Raw genomic sequence first — 15557 nt, forward strand, 5'->3', positions numbered from 1 at the left:
TTTGAAAACAAAACAATACAGCAATTTCAGCTGGGAAGCAAGACAGAGTTCACCACTTACAATTAGGGGAAACCATTTTCCTTTGCCTCTCTTTCACAGTTACATGACTCAGGAAACACCATATGAGCCTCCAGGAACAGCAATCAGCTCTGGCCACTCTTGAAGAGATACTGAAGATAGTCTAATAATTTTCCATTTAAACAAAAATGCTTTCATCTAATAAGATTAGTCTATGTGTTTTGATAACATGCTCCCCTTCAGAGTTAGGTCTTCTATCAACTTAAATGAACCCAACTGCCAATTAAACAACCAGCAGAGACATTCATCAGCCAGCAAGAATATTTATGGGAAAATTAACCACTGGGAAGAAGGAAAGACAGGACAGCTTATGTTTTCAAAACAAATATAAATGAGATTAATTTAGATTGAAACGTGGTCAACATCCCCTTGAGATATTACACACGGAAACATGAATATTTGGAGAACATGACTCCACAGGCCAGTGATATCAGGCATTTCTTACCATAGGCAACTTTCACACAAGCAAGTACTAACTGATGTAAAACTACATGAGGAATAACTTGTCTATGGTGACTAGATAAAAATGGCAAAGGCAGCTAGATACTCTGTGCAGTCAGTGAAGGTAAAAATCATGTGATTTAATTATTCATTCAGAGAAGACCCCTTCCCTTCTACCGACAGTTTTGCTAGACAGATTGGTCTCAGGGAGCTCCCCAGTTGTTGAGCACTACCAAGACTTCCATTCCTGAGCAACCTCATAAAGGATCTTGCCAAACCACAGCCACCCATTCCTCTAAAGCTTGTACTTCAGGTCTGCCACTGTCTGGGTTTAGGTTGAGATGCAGAACTGAAAATACATTAGTATCACTCATGCATAATGTGTTGTCAAAGGAAAGAAGACAGACATCCATCATCATCTTCTGTGATGCTACTGCACTATCCAGCAGCAGGAAAAGTGAGAACCTGCTGTGTGTTTGCCAGACATAAGTGGCAGGGCTTTATGGGAATGTACTGAAATGGTTCTAGCCCTTCTGGAGAGAGATTCCTCCATGTGAAAAGGATGCACACGCTCCACTAGGAAATTCACTTACTGATCACACCAGAATCAAACCTCTTCCTGCTCTTTCAGCACTTACATTCAGCCACTAGATGAGTTACACAGACTGAGACTCCGCTGCCAGCCGTATGCACACATCATTCTTCTATTCCTTCACATTATACAATTTTCTACTAATGTTAGTCGTTTAGATAAGATCAGTTTGTGAATGAAGAGCAGCCAAAATAAGAGGAATACAGGAATAAGGAGTCTTAATAAAGTCTGCACTTTATGCCAATAGGAGATACCAGTCGAAAATCCAAGAGAGGCTCTAGAGATTTCGTCCCATCCCAGCTGATGATTTAGACTGGATCACACATACTTAGCTGTACATTTCTACACTTTATCTGGCACAGTACTATGATAGAAGCGTAATGTGGTAGAAACTAACTAATGGCTAACCAGCATGGGGAACAACACCAGCATCAACATGGCAGTTGTTAACCGGCCAGGAGGCTGGTTAAACAGCAATAATCCAGTAATCCTATATTGCTATCTCACATCTGTGATAGTTTTGGCACATGCAAAGCACTACAAAAGACAAAGGGAAAAGAGAATGCTCAACAGCAAGACAAAGTCTTTGTATCTGTTAAAATAAATTGTTATAATAAACTATTTTTTCCACTCCTTCAAAACCATAGGTTTTGGATTTGTTTTTTGCCTTTTAAATTGTCTGTTTTCAGAAGAACGTATTTTATATTTTCAAAGTAACAGTCATCCTCTGTATGGGTATGGAAGAGGAAATGGAGAATATTATTAACACTGCTCAATTCAGAATCTAGATATTCGTCTGAAAAAAAATAATAGTACTTTGATTGAGAAAAGATTTATGAACAAGCAAATCAAATGGCACGGAAGTTGCCTAGAAATGTACGCTGCAGCATTTTGTATTGCAGCATTTGGAGCTGCCTTTGAGCTCTGTACATTTGGGTGATTTTCATTGAAATTCAGCGCAGTACATTGCAGGCAGGGAAGCCTGCCAACGATCTTATTTTTAAGATGCAGCAGCTACATGACCCATTTATGCCAACTAGCAAATTCTCCCTCAAAAGAAACAAAAAGAAAGAAATAAAAACCAGTGCAGATTTCAGTACCTGGCCTGTGTTTTGCTTTCTACTCTTGCCACACAGATTATGTGGAAAAGCAGCAAGGACTGACAGCGGACAGCTATTGAGATCTGGCTGTTTTCCTTCTTCATTCTTACATTTTTAATCTCCATATGTCCAGAAGAAAAGCAAAAGACTGAGACAATCTACTTTGTTAACTGCCACAGAAATTAGCATGTGCCTATTATTCGATGAGGCCAAAGAGATCTTGTCTGACAGCATCAGGATAACAACAGCATTCACCATCCCCTCCAAAATGGCAGGGTCCTCTTCTTCCCTCCCAGTACCTCCCAGTTATTGCTTTGGCTGCATGTCAGTCAGCTGGCCCTCTCACTGCAGAGATGGCAGCAGTCTCAGGAGCCTGATATTTATATAACACTACAGTGAAGGAGAACAGGCTGTTCCTCAGGCTTCCTATGGCTCACACTTCCAGGAAGAACTGCACTCACTGCCCACAGGGAAGAAGAAAGGTGGCTTGTCCGATTATTCCTCAAGCTGGGATGGACATGGCAGAGTCAGAAAGTGTGCGGGCTGGGGGTGGGGAAAAAAAAAAATTAAAACCCCACAGCAGCTCTAGAGCTAACAGACATGACCAACTGTGCTATGGGCAAGTATGTCTCACTATGCACATCAGTGGGGAAAGCAAACGTGCTCCTTATGCACCTCTGGGACAAAATTCATCATGGCTCCCCACCTGAGTCCCCTTGCACATACACTAACTCACATTTTTAAAAACAGTGTTAGTCAAGTCAAGCCTTTAAGCCCCCTCCAATTCCCCCCCCCCCACCTTATAATAAGGTAGACCAAAAGACTTTTTAATAGTTAATGTTTTTCACCTGCTTGAAAACTGTCAGATTCATGTTTTCAAGCTTCTCTCTACTACAATCAGTACACATGGATTTTTATTTTTTTTTTTTAACTGAAAACTGGGACTCCAAGTGTTTTTAACTGCAGGAAGAAGCCAAGCTCACGGAAGTTTTTGCAGGAAGCGCAGGTATGCCTATTTACACTGCTTCAAGACAGAAATCTAAAGAATTAAATTTTGTGTATCTGCCAAGTTGAATCATTATATCTGATTATTTAACACTGCAGTAGAGGAGTACTCCAGTCTTCCTAGACAAGAAAAGTGGACACTTGCACCATGATTTACAAGGAATTAACCAGATACACAGTAAAACTGCTGCTGCCAGAGGGTAGAACTGCTTGTGGCTGCTTATGCACACTCTAAAACCCCAGAGGACACTAAAGATCAGTAAATGGGCAAGAATGTAAGAGTATCTTAGCAGAAATTAAGGTTACAGATTACCCCACAACTAGGGATTTGGGACAGGTTTCTTGCTGTATGATGCCTGCATTTGCCCTCTGTTGCACATACAATATCCTCACTATAATGCTATTAGCTGCACAAGCACACATGTAAAGGAAGAACTATGCCCTATTTATGACCCATATATGTCAAAAATAATATCACATTTTTGAGCAGATTAACAAAAGAGCACTTATTTCATTTTCCACTGTACTTCTGAAGAGATGATTTGGACTCAACTTGAGGTTAACACTTCATGATGGCTGCTTCTCTTGACTAGAGCTCCAAGCAAAACACATTTATATACATACATATACATGCACATATATGAAAGCATATTAAAACATAAAAATTAGGAAGGCAGTTGCAGTGGATGACTTCCCAGGAATGCATTTGGCTGATGTTGTAAAAACTGACAGAAGATAAAACAGGGCTAAAATAAAGCAGTCCAACTGAAACGGAGGGAACTCTCCTAACTGAAAGAAATCTGAATTAATTCACTTGTTACTTCTTGGAGGTTGATTTGGATCTTTACTATTAGTTCCTATTGTTTTTTTTTACCTCAGAGTACAGCAACTATGATTTTTTGTTTGATTCCAAAAGGAAACATTTTTAAAGAATTTCTTTCTTAAAGAATAGTAAAATATCTCATCCAAACTCACAAATTTCCCAATTTCCTGACACAGATCTCAGAGACTCAGTGTTCATCCTTTATCCTAACTCTCAGGGCAGTCTTATGTTCAAAGGCCTTCTGGTGGTCCATGCTCTACAGTTGCACTTGTGAAAAGTCACTTACTGCCTCAAATGTAGCTATGTATAAAATGAAAACCGTCTGCATGATATTTCCCTTTCTATCAGACTTTTCCATCTACTTTCTACTGCATTTGCCGCTACAATGGTTAAGAGGCAGCCTTCCTAGGAGCAACAATATACGTGCACGATGGGCGTCTGAGAATCCAAATAGACTGAACACCACTTGAAGCAGTTCCCTAAAAAGATCAAGGGACATAAAGATCAGTACAACAGGGCTTGGACTAATAATAGTCAATCCACTACGGGGATGAAGTGAATCAGATCTTCAGAGAGCTCTAACAAATTTTTCAGGCTTTCTATACTCTGAATGTCTTTCACAAAGTCAGAATAATGCAAGGAGGAAAAGGAGGACACTGACTTTGGATTCAAGATAGGAACTACCAAAGTCCCAAAATATAGACAAAACACCTTAGTCACTTTAGAGAAGAAAGCATTTAAAAATATGTCTCTAAATTCACAGGGTCACTGACAAGGAGGAGTATCTTGGAAAAAAATTACTTGAAAAAGCTTAGTTTAATCTGGAGAGAAAGCAGAAGCAACATAGGAAACCAGATGTAAGAAATAAAGACTGAAGAATACTTCATTTCTACAGCAAATGAATGGGCCAGAAATTCTGGTAATTTATTCTGTGATTGTCCATGAGTTTTTGTGTTCCTGGGGATGCAAGCCAAGGAATTTTGGGGTCCCTGTGCCTAGCAGCCACAACAAAGAATCCCCTTTGTGTTTGTAAGAGAGTGCTTGCTCCTTTTATTTGCTGTTTTGAGATGGAAAAATACAAAGAAAGCCAGTGACAGACTGTGGCACAAATTATTTTGGTAAATTGTCTCCAACAAAAAACCCCATCCTTGCTTTGGCTTGCTAAGCCTAGAAATCTCTTTATCAACCTCTGGACCAAGCACACTAAGGAGTCTTGTGAATGGCAAAACTAAGCATTTTGTCTCCTGCCATCTCTGGCTATTCCTTCTATTCCTGTACAATTCTGTTGCCCACAAGCTCCTTGCTTGACTTCTAAACAGAATTACAGCAAGATTTTCCATTAACTTCAAATATACCTATGAAAAATCTTTTCTAAAAAAAAATCCTTGTGATTCCTATATAATAACTTAAGGCAGCCAGTTGATATTCACCCTTATTGAGCCCATTTCAAGTGTCTAAACACTCAAATTACAGAGCACCAGTTCGTTTCCTCAAAAACTCCACAGTCATCCCATTTTCATCATATCCTTGGGTAATCAAGAAATGTTTCATCGTATTTTAACCTAAAACACACTCTGACAAGAGAAGAGGTCACAAAGCAATAATCTCAAATGGATTCAATCAAGGTCCTGCAGTGAAACTAGTTTAGTTAATGATTAATTTAATCTTATCCATATTTCCTTTCATGTTAAACATGTTTGCTCTGTGCTACTAAACAACGACAAAAAGGGCTTCGGTATTTTGTTTTACTTTTTATTTTCTTCTTTGAGCATAACTCCCACAATTTCATTACAAGAACTCTTTAGTAAGAAAAATACATTTAATTCCTGAGAACACTTTGTTTTAGCGAGCAGATTATACACTATAGCGTTGAATTCTGAAAGCTGATTGAATAGTTTACCTCTATCTATTCTGCCCTTAAGAATCCCACATTCAATTAACCAAGCAGGTAGAAAGAGATATCCAGGTAAAATGTAAAGACACCTTTTTTTTTTTTTTGTAAAGAAATTCTGCTGACACAATACACCAATACAGAAGACACCCAAGCACTGGATCACCCTGGGACCACTGGCAGAGAAGTGCATACAGAGAAAACATGCAAGAAATTGGAGAGTAAGAGTGCTTATTTTATCCAGAGGAAACTATCTGTTGTCTGGCCCAGCTAGCTGTAAGAGAACTGGTAAAAAGCAGCAGGGACAGCCTGTCAGCAAGCAAAGAGGCTGGGAGTACCTAGGAAGCCCACTACCTACTTAACAGTCAACACCTTCCCGCTCACAGTAAGCTCAGGACAAGCACGAGCCTGTGCAGTGCTCAGAGCTCCCATCAAGTCATCAAAATATATCAGAACCGAGAGGACTGCCTAGATATGAACCGACAAAAAGACACTGACTAGCGTAGCTCTAGGCCAGCCCCAGAAGTGCAGAAACACTCCTGCTGCTGAGTCACAGCGACAGGGAGTTGTGAGTAGGTGTGAAGCGGTTAGAAAACAGCCAACCTACCACAGGATGAGGACTGTCAGAGATGACAAGTGATTTTTGCTATAAAGCAGTTTGTAAGTGACCAGTGCAAAAGTCTGAATGCTGCCACTTCTGTTAAAAATATAATGCTTGGCAGCTTTTGGAGATCAGGTCCCTTTGGCTATGGCAGGTGACAAAAAAAAATAATCACAGTTACTTTACCTGTGAAATACAGAAGGTCGAGATGACTCAACAGGAGATGTCTTAACAGGACTTATAGCTCATGACCAGCTACTTCCTTTGTAATAAATATGCAAATTTAAGCATTGAATCACAGTAACAAGTACCTATTGAAGTGACCCCAGACTTTTTCTAGTATAGAAAGATCCATTTTAAAACAGAGAACAAATGATGGATTATGTGGAGGGGATTTTCTTGATGCCATGTAGTGAGACACTGCTTGCTGCACATTACACAGCGCTGCTCCAAGACTATATTGATTATCTTTCACATGACAGAAGCACCAAATACCCATGTAACTTAGTCTTCTACATGCCACGACACTCCTGGCTGTGCAATTCAAATAAGTACCAACACAGAAGCATAAAAAAAGAGGTTTTGCAATTTCTCCAAGCACACAAACCACATCCCTGGCTTTTTGCTGCTAGAGATCACTCCTGCTAATCTCATGGAAAAGAAAGTAATTCCCCCCACTCTCCACCCCTGCCAAAATTAGGACAGAGCAAGAGGTGAATCTAGCAAGTAGCGTAGGAAATAAAATAATTGGATCAGAACATTTTCAGACATAGTCCAGGATGCATTCACTTGTATTGGGAATGCAAGCTTAAAATTCTGTCTTAGAATTAGAAATCCTGAGACGCAGTCATGGCCAGATATGAAGGGGAAACCGATGTGTTTGGTGGAAGTTGCTTTATATATTGCATTTAGTTGAACCCATTAGATACTTATTTGAAATATAAAACTTACTGTACAGACCTAAAGAAATACTGCCTAGCACCCCAAAGCAATATGCTAGCTTGACCTTATGAAAAAGAAAGATGGAATTCATATCCCACTCAGTCATTATGGAAAGAGCTATTTACATTCATTCTGGACACATCTGTAAAGTGGAAAATCCAAACCAACCTGGATCTCTAGCTTTTCTGCTTTTAATGCCACAGAAGAATGTTTTTGTAGATAGATCTCAGAAGAACAGTAGCATTTGGATACACTGTGCATGACTTCATATATTGCTTTTACCCACAGAAAAGGAAAAAAAAAAAAAAAAGACCAGATATTTCACAAAATGCTTTTCAGCCATCAGGACTTGTTTGATACTAGATTTTTTGAGACATATGGTGTAACAGTACCTCCTAAACAGAGGTATTTATGAAAGAAAACAGTTATAAATATAGATCCAAATAAACAGCTTTCAATGTGAAAAACACTCCAGCTTTAGGTCCTTTGTTTACCCATGCTAGCTCTTCCTTAGAGCACCGTATACCACATAGATAGCTAGTGGCTGAATGCAGATCATTACACGGCACCATCACTGTTAGCTTAAAACGGACTTTACACGTTCCCCTATTGCTCTCTGCTTTGGCTCTCTTTTCCAGACACGGCACAGTGGCCAACGTCAGCAGCCCCAACCAGTTCACCCACACTTACTATACAATGCACTGAAACACGCATGTGTAAATCCTCAGTTTATCAGCACTGTTTTAGTGTCAGTCATCATTGATTTGCATTAAAAGGTAGTGGGTTAAACTGCTGCAGTTCAGCAGCGAAAGCACAGGGACAGGCTAGATCACTGAAGGGTCTGACCTTGCTATTCCCACCCACCAGCCAGAACCAAAACATACAGAGAATCCAAGTTCAGCACCTTGTTCTTTAAAAGATTTGCCACGAGTCTTGTGTATTTTACTTGCCAGTTTTGTGAACCAACATAAGCAACACAGCAGTGTTTCACTAGTGTATTGGGGGTGGAGGACAAGTACTGCTCAGGCCTGAGCAGCTCTGGAAATAGATATGTCCAATACCGAGAAATGTAAAATGTACATTTGCACCCCAACTTTACCACCGTTCCAAATTTTACAAGCATTTTGTGCAAATCAAACCAAAGGATTGGGAGTAAGGTGTCTGCCTTCCCACAGCAGCCTGACTGCAGTCCCATGACAGTGTTGCGGCAAGCCAGAGTAATTGATGACTTACTCTTATCATAGCAACCGATTTTTTTTTTATTTTTTTTTTTTTATTTTGCTAAAATGGGATTGGGTTTGGAAGGATTGGACACCTGCCACTTTCTCTGTCCTTCGCTTATTGCCCATCTGCAGCTGACAAAAATGTTAAAGTATACAAATAGCAGAGGGAAGAAAAGCAGCAAAAGCAGAGAAGCAGATCTTTGATTTGCATAGTTACTCCAGACAAAAATTCAGCAAAAGGCACAGATTTCCTCTCTCATATCACAGAATGAATATGCTTGTTTCCCTAGTCCAACAATTTGCCAAAAAGCTACTTCTAGAAGAATGGAGCTTCTCGTTCTTGGTATCAAGGGTATCTCAACAGTTTCAACTTTTAATGCAATGTGAACTTTAGTATTAACTTCACACACAGGTATAGGAGAACGGATACACACAGAGAGGCAAAATCCCAAATGTCCAGATCAAACACTCTTTAATTTATAAGGATGTGGATGTAAAGCAGAAAACCTCAGGCCCTCTCCAGACAAGAGATGAGTTTGAGACTCATGAGACAAAAGATCAAATACTGCCTCTTCTTACCTAAGGTGTAACCTATAGCATCCTAAATTGGGCCTCCCAATCTATCTGGAAGCCACATCTCTCTACACTTACTCTGTTGTAAAGATTATCTAATAAAGTGAGCTTGACTCTGCCCTTTATTTTATATGCAGGCAGTTGGGACTGACAAACAATTTTTTTTTGCTTGCTTTTTTAAAGAAAACCAGGAAATATACATGGGTTTTTTCCTCTCAAAAGACTCAGCCTGGTAGTTAGGGCACTCCCACGGACTGTGGGATGCTGCCACACAGCACAAGGATGTTAACTAGATTCTCAGGTGAACAACCTTATCAGTAGAATATCGACTACACCGAAGTGGGTCTCTAACTTCCTTCATCCTCATTAAAATAAAAGGCAAATAGGGCTTATTTTACTGTATTTATTATCACAACAGGAAACAAGTCCAACGTTAAGTCCCCAATGTACATTCAAAGGTCTGTTACATTCACCCGGTGGTCTCCTACTACTAGCACTTACATTATGAATAATTCAAGGCTGCTTCTGCTGCAGAGGACAGTACTCCATCACGGGTGGTTTGTCCAGCCTACACTGTGCTTTGCAGGTGTGTTTTTGAAGCTGTGTTTTGCATGCTTATAACTTAGTGCATTGACTTACATAGAGCAACATGACCATTAAGGCATCAGGAACCCAAACCATCTCAAACGCTTGCTATTACAGAATAGCTAACCAGTCTGGCATACGTTTACCGTAAAATAAGTTCCCGAGGCAACTTCACCTGTAAACCTTTTGTATTCAGCACTATGACTGTTATCATCTGATTCTATGCCACAGAAGAGGTGGCATTCAGTATGGGTGGGCAGAACAGGGACACCTAGAGAACTCAAGCATATGACATGCACATCTTCCAGATTTCTTTCCCTGCTGTCACACGATAAGCCTGCTTAGATCATAAGCTCAGCCTTCCTGCTCTGTCCCCGAAGCGGATAAAAGTGACCTCCATGATCCCATGATTCTTATGACCAAAGCAGACCCTGAAAATCTCTCATTAAAGCATGACCCAGGGCCTCAGAGACAGTCGATATAAACACTTTTGTGCCTCATCCTGCCACTTCAGTATTTTCACCCTGGCTTTTAGGGAGTGGTGTTAGTCAAAACTAGACTAAGCAAGGCTCAGCCCTAGACATACTCCTTCACAGATCTGAAATCTCAGTTGAGCACTTGCTTGCTTTGTCCCCTTATTTCTTTGAGCCTTTTAAAATAGTTGCTCCGAATATGTACACACCTAAGGAGACACACATTTAGGCAGAACTGAGAAATAGTCCCAACAGTACCTGTTAAAACTGACAATCCAGATGCAGCCTGACCCAGAAAGCCCTTAAATTGCTGAGTCATCCAGAAGAGTTCTTGCTGTTCTTCCGTCAGAACTTAAAGGCCACTGCAGAGAACAAAGATAACTGTATCTCATCTGAGCGTGTGCTTACTTTGTCTTATCTCTAGTCATACCTTTTGAAGACAGGGACCACCTTTTTGGTCTGTGCCTTGCTTTGCACCTTCTGTACTCAGCGCCAAGGAACGGACCACGTGGTGGTGGGGAAATGACAGGCTTTTTCACACTCCCAGGACAAAGAACAGACAAAAGTCTCCTTGACATTCCTAAGATCTGGTCCAAATTTTCAACATTCCCCTTTTTAAACATTGCAATAAAACCAGCCTTACAGTTTTTCTTACCATACAAGTCACTGTAATCCCCCCTTTAAAAAAAGGAAGCAAGAAAGGCTTAACACACATCAGACAAAAGAAAAACAAACGTGCTAGTTTTCCAAAAAGCCAGAATCTCAGCAACTCCAGCTCTTGCAAGCGAAGCTGAGTGCCCAGCACTATAACAATATCCTCGTGGCACGTTGTTTAAGGCCAAACGAAACGAGTAAACATTCGTGCAAGCTCTGGGAATGCAGCAGTTCCTGCATCTACTGTCTGGCTGAAGCTGAGAATCTCTGGAAGACGCTCACTCTTCATAAAAAAAAAAATCTCTTGGTTCCCCATCAAGGTGTACACACAGAGCACAGCCTGCCATACTCTGATGGTAACCAGAACCACACAAACCTATGACTGTCTTCAAATTCATCACATGAAGAACCTTCTGTTGAGATAATTTCTTAGAATTGATTTATTATCAACCTGCCTCTGAGGATTCTGCCAAGAAGAGACTAAAACACAAGAGTTTCAGCTTCTGAATGTCTCCTTATGCCAAAAAGTTCACATCTAAGTGACTTACCTGCGACAAAGATAAACACGTTCAGCTGCACTTCTCCTGATAGCCAGATCCCCAGGGAGGACCAACCCTTTTTTCCTAACTGTGACAGCTAGAAAGAGTATGTCTGTGTAGGAATTTAGACCAATTCTTGATTAAACATTACTGAACGCAGGTGACAAGCATATTGGACATAGTTTGCCAATCTGCACCAAATAAATTTAAGCTTATATATGCAATGCATTGATTTTCTGTTCAGGTTTTCTTTCCACTAAATGCACAGTAAAGACCATAGCGTACTTGCCACACAAACTATTCTATGTTTTTATTACCTGGAAATATCAATCTAATTCTCTATTCAGGGAGCCTTTCTACACAATTACGATAAAATTGAGTGCTTCCCTTCCCCCCTGTACAGAAATAAACTTTTGGCCTGTGGCTTCAAAGCCATTCACTTCTCTGCATTTTTTGGCTGTTTTTAAAATTGTATTTATTACAGCTATGGAATTGATTTTGTGCCTTACAATTACTGCTGATTTCGCCACTCACTATGTCTAGTCATCCTTTAGGCTGGCAAATATCCTCTATCTGGAGCTATAAATATAAATACAGATAAGTAAGACAGACTTGCAATTCTAGCAACGGCAAGCCAGTGACGAATTGAAGGCAAAACTCACAGTAAGCCAGGCCTTGCCACAAGGCCTCACAGCAGAACAAAGAAATACACGATTTCCAAAGCAGATTTGCACATTAATTTGAATCCTTGTGTATCACCTGCCTGGCACCTTGCAATAACAAAGCAACATGGTAAATAAACTCCTATTCCCCAATAACACAAGTAGTCCTTCAACAATTACGTCCCCAAAACTTTCAGATACTGCTCACAGGCGCTTTAAGGAACTGTCAAGAACCACTCAAGGAATTTCCCCCCCCGAGAAAATCATGTCTAATGCCCAAAAGTAATTTTCTTACAATTACTTTTCTAAAAATGTAAGTTCAGGTCTTTTCAACCACTTTATGGTGTTGCGGATTTAAAAACAGAAACAAAAAAAGGAAAAGACAACTGAGTTCTTCCCTTCCCATCCCTCTCAAAATTTCACAAGATTAAAAAAATTGGGGTTTAAAGGTGGAAGGGAAAAAATCAGTTATTTGAAATACCACGACCTAGTAACAAAATTCAGATGGTGCACTTACTAAAGCAGAGGCTGTATGTGCTTGCAAAGCTTTTAAAACAGCATAACTTTTAATATCACTAAGTTCCAAGTCTCAGGAGAGAACCTAATAATCGAGGATTGAACTTACAGGTAAACAAAACATTTGCACTAGTGCCAAAGATATGTACAATTCCTAAGCTTTTGTCTTCTGTAACACAAGCTCATTAAGTCTGCTCTTCTTAAAACTGAATGACTTGGGGCTATACTGTTATTTTAAATAAAAACCAATTTTTCCTGTCTTCCCTTTTTCTTTTCTTCCCCTAACGTAAGAACTACTCCATCTTCTTTCCCCTACAGGCAGTAGATTCAGACAGATGTAGTCCTGGGTGACTTCATGCCCATAAGTAAGAGTTTTAAGCAACTAAAAGTAACTTACAAGAAAGAAATACCTTACTTTCTACTTGATGCAGGAAACTAATTTGCCACCTTGCCATGAGATTTTTTGCCTATATTTTGCAGCATGCACCCCATGCTGCAAATCAGCACTACGTCAAGAAACTTAAGACTTTCCTTCTGAGCTCCTATACATATTTATTATAAATTTAGCAATTGTTATGACCAAACTATGAACACAGTTTGGGTGAGCAGTTCATTTCAATGTGCTGTAGTTTGCTTAAAATGTTAACTTCATCCTGAACTTAAGAACCGTAATGCAATCTTAAATCAATTGCTTAGAACAGTTCAGACATGCAACTGTACATTTTTCTCAGTTAATAAATAACCTCACCATCTTAAACATAAGCCATGCATTAGAGAAAGGTATGTGTTGCTACTCATTGCCCATATCTCTTCATAAATTGGTTCTACCTCATACCAACATATACAGATTCAAATGGAGACACACCAGAAACAGTGTTTCGCTAGTACATAAAACAGCAATCCACAGTCAACCTCAGAAATTCTGTAATTGTATCTGTTCCTTAACATACACTATATTAAACAAACAATAACGCCACGCTCAAATTATTCTTGTACAGGAGCAAATTCTTCTCTGGCCCACACAGAGAAAGACTGGAGTGACATCTGCTGTTTTGCACACAGTTTTAGGAACAAGATTTTTCATTTATCAGCCATTTTGATTAAACAGATGCAATGGATCTTCTTAACACCTAAAAACAGGACGCATGTGCGCTCACTTAGGCTCCTCTCAGCATGCTGCTATTCTGTTGAACACTGATACAAAGAAGTCCTTGAAGAGATTTTTACATTCACAGAGACACCATGTGCATACAGCTTTTCTTATTTGACACTGTAATATTTCAGTACTCAAAGGAGGATTTTTACACAGCAATTTCCATTATTAAAAATCTAAACAAATTTCTCTGCTGCTTTGCTTTGGAGATGAATACTTTATTTGGAAAGGCCCACACCATACCAATAAAAAAAGATGACTGGATTATTCAATGCAGGTTCAAGTATTCCACTTTCTCAGCATTTTGTATTATATTCTTCTAACTATGAACACATATAAACCAGTTTATTTCAAAGGTAAGAGACAGCAGGGACATCTTCAACTGCCTTAGCTACTGCCTAATTAATCATATTTCAGCTGAGAGAGCAACTCAATTAGAAATGTTCCCAGCTGGGGAACATTAAACACATTCAAGTGGCCAGACCAAACACTTCAATGCTTGTGTATAATACTAAAAAAGCATAATTTACAGACAAATTCACATTTACAAGTAAAGCATAATGACAGGACAGTTCAAGACCTGATTCAACAAAGATACCTGGGCCAAACACAAAGCATAGAAGTCAGTGCGATGCTGATCACAGAACTACATGACACTTAAGCGATACAGGGACAGACAGTTTCAGCAGACACTTTCTAGGATCATGATTTTAAACACCCAAAAAGAGCTCAGGTACAAATTAAAAATCTAATTTTCCTTTTCTCACCTCTGTTGGCTGATCCCAACAAAGAAGAAAAACAGGAGGCCAGGGTTAAGGGATGTAAAACCAACTGAAGAATTTGTCCTACCTTTGTTAGCTACAGAAGAAATATTTGCTTGCTTAAAAATGAAGCAATGGAAAGCAAAAGAGAAAAAAGGCTGGCATAGACAGAAGGCCACGCCACTCACCCCCCTGTTTAGTAAGCACCGTGCTGGTGCAATGTAAGTCTAGAAAAACTCACTTTTTGGAGTCACCTCATGGATTGCACCACTCACGCGATGACAGAAGGGCTGTGGGTTGATCCTCTGTGTCACACACATGCTCATATCCTCAGAGCACACTTAAGAAGGCTTTTACGGGTACAGGTACGTGGTCTTCCCTTCCAAACTCCAGCCAGGGAGCCCCACACGAAGCGGCTCTTGGGCCATTCCCCTTCTCAAGGATACTAGGAAGCCATCTCAGCCTTCCCAGAAAGTGCCCATTTCAGGAAGCTCCTCCGTCCTTAAGCACATCTCTGAACCCTTGTTTCTCCACAGGTAGGCCCCGGTGAGCTGCCTCTGAGGGCAGCATGGCACCCTGTCACACCTGCCATAGGTAACAGCCATCAGTAACCACACCTTTACGCCATCCACATCCAATAGAAGCTGTTTTTTTTCTTTGCATTGCCTGTTTTTTTGAGGTGACCCCTTTTGGCTGGTTGATCTGCAGGAGGGGCACACATCCCCCCCAAAGCACTCGCTGCACAAGCAAAATCTTTTTCCCAGCACCTCCTCCCAGCGTTAGGCTTTGCTCACATCTCCAGTGCTCTCCCCTTGGCTCTTCCCCCACTCCAAGTTTTAAAATCAGCAATTTCCTCACATCCTTCAAGGATGATTACGAGAGGGCTCACAGAATGGCACCCTGTGAGGCATTTCAGAGGCGTCAGCCTGAGGGGGCTGCGCCGCC

This window comes from Nyctibius grandis, chromosome 1 (assembly GCF_013368605.1).
Source record: "Nyctibius grandis isolate bNycGra1 chromosome 1, bNycGra1.pri, whole genome shotgun sequence".
Taxonomy (NCBI): Eukaryota; Metazoa; Chordata; class Aves; order Nyctibiiformes; family Nyctibiidae; genus Nyctibius; species Nyctibius grandis.